This window comes from Equus quagga, chromosome 6 (assembly GCF_021613505.1).
Source record: "Equus quagga isolate Etosha38 chromosome 6, UCLA_HA_Equagga_1.0, whole genome shotgun sequence".
NCBI lineage: Eukaryota > Metazoa > Chordata > Mammalia > Perissodactyla > Equidae > Equus > Equus quagga.
In genome coordinates this window covers 53,487,822-53,495,670 of record NC_060272.1, presented here as the reverse complement: position 1 = coordinate 53,495,670, position 7,849 = coordinate 53,487,822, and positions in this window count along the sequence as shown.

Sequence of the window (7,849 nt, the reverse complement as noted above, 5' to 3'; positions counted from 1 at the left end):
AGGAGGGCAGAGCTCACAGCAGTCAGCATGAGGATCGTGCTTTGGCACTACATTTCTGCTGGTGGTGGCACCCAGTCAGAGAGCCCACCAGTGGCTCCATAGACCTGTGGATCTGAACTAGTTGCCCCATCTTGCCAGGAAGCACAGTTGGCAGTTCTGCCCCAGTTTTGGTCCCTAGTTAGTAGCCCAGCCCAGCCATGGAGCCCATTTTACTGCCCCAACTGGATAGGGAGCCAAGCCAGCAGTCTCACTCATATGCAGAGCATGGCCTCTGGCCTCAGCGAACTAGGGAGCCCAGCTACAGGCCTCCCTGTGCAAGGAAGCTGAACAGCAATCCTGTCCATCTGTAGACCACAGCCTTCAGCCTCACCTGGATTCAGAGCCCAGCCTATGGCCCTGTCTGTTTGCTGACCATAGCCTGTGTCCCCACCTGGACATAGAGCCCAGGCAGTGACCCTGTCCAATTGTGAAGCATAGCCTACAGACTCACACCACCAGGGAGCCCAAACAGTGACTGTCTGACTACAGAGCAGAGCCCCTCCTAATATCAGAGCACAAGCAACAGCCCTGCCCAACTAGAGACCCCGAAGCAAAGCCATGCCTGCTTATGGACACTACCAGCTGAGACATCCAGAATCCCAGGCTGGGCTGACGGGTGAAGGTCTTTCCTTGCCAAAGTGAACCTGTAAACACTGGAAGAGGAGACCTCTTCCTCAAATACTCATATACTGATGCAAGGATCCAAGAATCATGAGTAATCAGGTAAACATGACACCATGCAAGGAAACTAATAAAACTCCAATAATCCTTTAAAAATTAGATCTGTGAACATAATGACAAAGAATTCAAATAATCATTTTAAAGAAGTTCAGTGAAGAAGAAAACACATATAAACAACTAAACAAAATTAGCGAAACAATACATGAACAAAATGAGAAGTTCAGCAAAGAAATAGAAACTATTTTTTAAAACCCCTGAAATCCTAGGACTCAAGAATACAATGACTGAACTGAAATATTCAAAAGAGAGTTTCAACAGCATACTCCAACTGTCAGATGAAAGACTCAGTGAACCCGAAGGTAGGTCCTTTGAAATTTTCCAGTCAGAGATTCAGACAGAAGAGTGAAGAAGGACTTATGGGACACCATCAAAGGAAGGATTATATGCATTATTGGAGTCCCAGAAAGAGAAGAGAGAGAGACAAAGGGACAGAAAGTCTATTTTTAAAAAATAATGGCTGAAAGCTTCCCACATTTAGGGAGAAAAATGGACACCCAGATTTGTGAAGCCCAAATGTACCAAAATACTTTGAACCTGAAGAGGTCACCAAGACACATTATAATTAAATTGCCCAAAGTCAAAGATAAAGAGAGGATTTTGAATTCAGCAAGAGAAAACTGATTCATGACATAAAAAGAGCCCTATAAATATCAGCAGATTTCATAGCAGAAACCTTGCAGGCAATGAGAGCGTCTGATGACATATTCAAAACATTCAGAGACAAAAACTGCTAAGCAAAAACGCTAAACTCAGCAAAACTGTCCTTCAGAATCAGAGAGATAAGGACTTTCCCAAACAAGCAAAAGCTGAGGGAGTTTATCACCACTAGACTTGCCTTACAAGAAAAGCTAAAGGGAGTTTTTCATACTGAAATGAAAGGATACTAATTAACCATGAAAAAACATATAAATATATATAACAATGGTAAAGGCAAACATATAGTCAAAGTCAGAATTTTCTAATGTTGTAATGGTGGTGCATAAATCACTTTCAACTCTGGTATAAAAATTTAAAAAACAAATGTAGTAAAAATAACTACAACCACGGTGATTTGATATTGGATACACAATATAAAAAAGATGTATACTGTAACATCAGTAACCTAAAATATGGGGGGGGGGGGACAAGTAATAGAATAGAGTTTTTGTGTGCGATTGAAATTATCAGCTTAAAATAGGATGTTACAATAGGCCTGAGACAATAAGTCTTTTGGAAGAGAATATAGGCAGTACACTCTTTGACATCAGTTTCAAAAGAATCTTTTCGGACACTATAACTCCTCAGTTGAGGGAAACAATAGAAAGAATAAACAAATGGGACTTCATCAGACTAAAGAGCTTCTTCAAGGCAAGGGAAAACAGGATTGAAACAAAAAAACAGCTCACTAATTGGGAAAAAATATTTACAAGCCACTTATCCGACAAAGGGTTAATCTCCATAATATACGAAGAACTCACACTGCTTAACAACAAAAAAACAAACAACCCGATCAAAAAATGGGCAGAGGACATGAACAGACATTTCTCAAAAGAAGATATGAATATGGCCAATAGACACATGAAAAGATGTTCATCATCGCTAATCATCAGGGAAATGCAAATCAAAACTACACTAAGATATCACCTTACACCCGTTAGATTGGCAAAAACATCCAAAACCAAGAGCGACAAATGTTGGAGAGGTTGTGGAGAAAAAGGAACCCTCATACACTGTTGGTGGGAATGCAAACTGGTACAGCCACTATGGAAAACAGTATGGAGATTTCTCAAAAAGTTAAAAATAGAAATACCCTATGACCCAGCCATCCCATTACTGGGTATCTATCCTAAGAACCTGATATCAGATATCTCAAGAGTCCGTTGCACCCCTATGTTCATCGCAGCATTATTTACAATAGCCAAGACGTGGAACCAACCTACATGCCCAGAAACTGATGATTGGATAAAGAAGATGTGGTATATATACACAATGGAATACTACTCAGCCATAAAAAAAGACAAAATTGGCCCATTCACAACAATGTGGATGGACCTCGAGGGTATTATGTTAAGCGAAATAAGCCAGTCAGAGAAAGACGAACTCTATATGACTCCACTCATAGGTGGAAGTTAGTATATTGATAAGGAGATCTGATCGGTGGTTACCAGGGAAAAGGGGGGGTGGGGGGAGGACACAAAGGGGGAATTGGTGTACCCACAACATGACTAACAAAAATGTACAACTGAAATCTCACAAGGTTGTAATCTATCACAACATTAATAATAAAAAAAAAAGGATGTTACAACTATAAGATATTTTCTGTAAACTTGTGGTAACCACAAAGGAAAAACCTGTAGTAGATACACAAAAGAGTAAGACAAAAGGATCAAAGTATACCATCACAAAAAAATTGTCACATCACAAAGGAAGACAGAGAGGAAATAAAGAAGAAAAGAACTAAATCACATCCAGAAAACACTTAATAAGATAGCAATAGTAAGTCCTTATCTATCAATAAATTGCTTAAATATAAGTAGATTAAATTCTCCAATCAAAAGGAATAGAGAGATTGAATGGATAAAAACAAATTCCGATGATATGCTGCCTACAAGAGACTCACTTTAGCCTTAAGGACACACATAGGCTGAAAGTGGAGGGATGAAAAAAGATATTCCAAGCAAATGACAACCAAAAGTGAGCAGGGGTGGCTATATTTATATCAGACAAAATAGACTTAAAGAGGATAACAAGAGTCAAACAAGGTTATTATATAATGATTAAAGGGTCAATTCATCAAGAGGATATGACAATTGTACATATTTATACAGCCAACATAGGAGCACCTAAATATATAAAGCAAATTCTAACAGAACTAAAAGGAGAAATAACGATAAAATAATTATATAGGACTTTAATACCCTGCTATCAACAATGGATAGATCATCTGGACAGAAAATAAATAAGGAAACAGCAAATCTGAACAATACTGTACCAAATGGACCTAACAGACATATACAAACATTCTGTCCAACAGCAGCAGAATATACTTTCTTATCACATGCACATGGAACATTCTCCAAGATAGATCCTATGTTAGGTCGCAAAGAAAGTCTTAAAAGCAAGAAAATTGAAATCACGTCAAGGATTTCTTCTGACCACAATAGGATGAAACTAGAAATCAATAACAGGAGGTTAATTGGAAAATTCACAAATACGTGGAAATTAAACAACAGACTCCTGAACAGCTAATGAGTCAAAAAAGAAATCAAAAAGGAAATCCAAAAATATTTTGAGACAAACGAAAACAGAAACCCAACATACCAAAAGTTATGAGATGCAGCAAAACCAGTTCTAATAAGGAAGTTTGTAGCAGTAAATGTCTAAATTAAGAAAAAAGAAAGATCTCAGATAAACAAGCTAACTTTACAACTCAAGGAACTAGAAAAACAACAAACTAAACCCAAAAGAGAAGAAAGGAAATAAGAAAGATTAGAGCAGAAATAAATAGAGACTAGAAAAACATACATCATAACCAAGTAGGATTTATCCCTGGGATGCAAGGTGGATTAACATACACAAATCAATAAATGTGATACATCACAATAACAAAAGGAAGGATTATAATCATATGATTATCTCAATTGATGAAAAAAATATTTGACAAAATTCCACATCCTTTCATGATAAAAACTTCCAAGAAATTTAGTATAGAAGGAATCTTTAAGACAAATGAAAATGGAAACACAATGTTCCAAAATCTACAGGACACAGCCAAAGCAGTTCTAAGTGGGCAGTTTATAGTGATACAGACCTACTTCAAGAAACAAGAAAAATCTCAAATAAACAGTCTAATCTTACACCTAAAGGAACTATAAAAAGAAGAACAAACAAAATCCAAAGTTAATAGAGTGAAGGAAATAATAAAGATCAGAGTGGAAATAAATGAAAGAAAGACTAAAAAGATAATGGAAAAGATTAATGAAAGAAAGAGCAGCTTCTTTGAAAAGATAGACAAAACTGGTAAGCCTTTAGTCAGACTCATCAAGAACAAAAGAGAGAGGGCCCAAATAAGTAAAATCAGAAATGAAAGAGGAGAATTTACAGCCAACATCATAGAAATACAAAGGATCAGAAGAGATTACTATGAACAATTATATGCCAATAAAGTAGGACAACCTGGAAGAAATGGATAAAATCTTAGAAACATGCAATCTTCCAAGACTGAATCAGGAAGAAATAGAAGAGCTGAACAGACCCATCACTAGTAATGCAACTGAATCAGTAATCAAAAAACTCCCAAGGGGAGGGGGGAAAGGGTGACTAGGCATACATGTGTGGTGATGGATGATAATTAGTCTTTGGGTGGTGAACATGATGTAATCTACACAGAATTCGAAATATATCATGATGTAATCTAAAGTCATATAATGTTATAATCCAATGTTACTGCAATTTAAAAAAAAAAAAAATCCCAAAAAAGAAAAGTCCAGTATCAGATGGCTTCACAGGTGAGTTCTACCAAACATTTAAAGAAGAGTTAATACCTATCATTCTCAAGCTGTTCCAAAAAATTGAAGAGGAAGAAACACTTACAAACTTATTTTTTGAGGCTAGCATTACCCTGATACCAAAACCAGACAAAAATATCACAAAAAAAGAAAATTACAGATCAATATTCCTAATGAACACAGGTGCAAAAATCCTCAACGAAATATTAGCAAACTGAATTCAACAATACATTAAAAGGGTCATATGCCATGATCAAGAGGGATTTACCCCAGGGTTGCAAGGATAGTTAATATCTGCAAATCAATGTGATATACCACATTTTAAAAAAAAGCATAAAAATCATATGATTTTCAGGGCTGGACCCGTGACTGAGTGGTTAAGTTCATGTGCTCTGCTTCAGCGGCCCAGGGTTTCATCGGTTTGGATCCTGGGTGCAGACATGGTGTTGCTCATCAGGCCATGCTGAGGTGGCATCCCACAGAGCACAACCAGAAGGGCCTACAACTTGAGTATACAACTATGTACTGGGGGGCTTTGGGGAGACGAAGGAGAAGAAAGAGAAGAAGGGGGAGGGGGGAGGAGGAGGAGGAGAAGAAGAAGAAGGAGAAGAAGGAGGAGGAGGGGGAGGGGGACAAGAAGAAGAGGAAGATTGGTAACAGTTGTTAGCTTAGGTGCCGATTTTTAAAAAAATAAATCGTATGATATTCTCAATAGATTAAAAAAGAAATAGATGGAAATAGCTTAGAAATAGATAGAAAAAGCTTTTGACAAAATTCAACATCCATTTATGATAAAAATTCTCAACCAAGTGGGTATAGAAGGAACAAACCTCAACTTAGTAAAGGCTGTATATGACAAACCCACAGCTAACATCCTACTCAATGGTGAAAAGCTGAAAGCATTTCCTCTAAGATCAGGAACAAGACAAGGATGCCCACTCTTGCCACTATCAATCAACATGTTATTGGAAATTCTAACCACAGCAATCAGACAAGAAAAAGAAATAAAAGGAATCCAAATTGAAAAGGAAGAAGTAAAACTGTTACTGTTTGCAGATGACATAATACTATATAGAGAGAAAACTCTAAAGACTCCACCAAAAAAACTATTAGAACTAATAAATGAATTCAGTAAAGTTGCAGGATACAAAATTAATATACAGAAGTCTGTTGTATTTCTATACAATAATGATGATCTATCAGAAAGAGAAGTTGAGAAAATGCTCTCATTCACACTTGCATCAAAAAGAATAAAATAACTAAGAATAGATTTAATGAGGAAGTGAAAGACCTGTACTCTGAAAACTATAAGATATTGATGAAGGAAATTGAGGACAACACAAACAACACAAAGATATACAGTGCTCATGGATTGGAAGAATTAATATTGTTAAAATTTCCATATTACCCAAAGCAATCCATAGATTCAATGCAATCCCTATCAAAGTTCCAACAACATTTTTTATAGAAATAGAACAAATACTTTTAAAAGTTGTATAGAACCACAAAAGACCCTAAATAGCCAAAGCGATCTTTAGAAAGAAGAACAAAGCTGGAGGTATCATGCTTCCTGACTTCAAACCATACTACAAAGCTAGAGTAATAAAAACAGTGTGGTGCTGGCACAAAAACAGACACACAGATCAATGGAACAGAACTGAAAGCCCAGAAATAAAATCACACACCTATGGACAGCTGACCTTCGACAAAGGAGCCAAGAACATACAATGGAGAAAAGAAAGTCTCTTCAATGACTGGTGTTGGGAAAACTGGACAGCCACATGTAAAAGAATGAAAGTAGACCATTTTCTTACACCAATACACAAAAGTTAACTCAAAGTGGATTAAAGACTGGCATGTAAGACCTGAAACCATAAAACTCCTAGAAGAAAATATAGGCAGTACCCTCTTTGACATCGGTCTTAGCAGCATCTTTTCGAATACTGTGTCTACTCAGGCAAGGGAAACAAAAGAAAAAATAAACAAATGGGGCTACATCAGACTAAAAACTTCTGCAAGGCAAAGAAAAGCAGGAACAAAATGAAAAGACAACCCATCAACTGGAAGAAAATATTTGCAATTCATATATCCAACAAGGGGTTAATTTCAAAAATATATAAAGATCTCATACAACTCAATAACAAAAAAAACCAATCTGATCAAAAGATAGGCAGAGGATATGAACGGTATGTTTCCAAAGAAGATATACAGATGGCCAATGGGCACATGAAAAGATGTTCAACATCACTAATTATTAGGGAAATGCAAATCAAAACTACAATGAGATGTCACCTTACACCTGTCCAAACAGCTATAATTACCAAGACAAAAAATACCAAATGTTGGAGAGGCTGTTTGAGAAAAGGGAACCCTCATACACTGCTGGCAGGAATGCAAACTGGTGCAGCCACTATGGAAAACAGTATGGAGATTTCTCAAAAAATTAAAAATAGAAATACCATATGATCCAGCTATCCCACTACTGTGTATCCATCCAAAGAACTTGAAATCGACCAGTCAAAGAGAGTTATGCATCCCTATGTTCATTGCTTTATTATTCACAACAGCCGAGATGTGGAAGC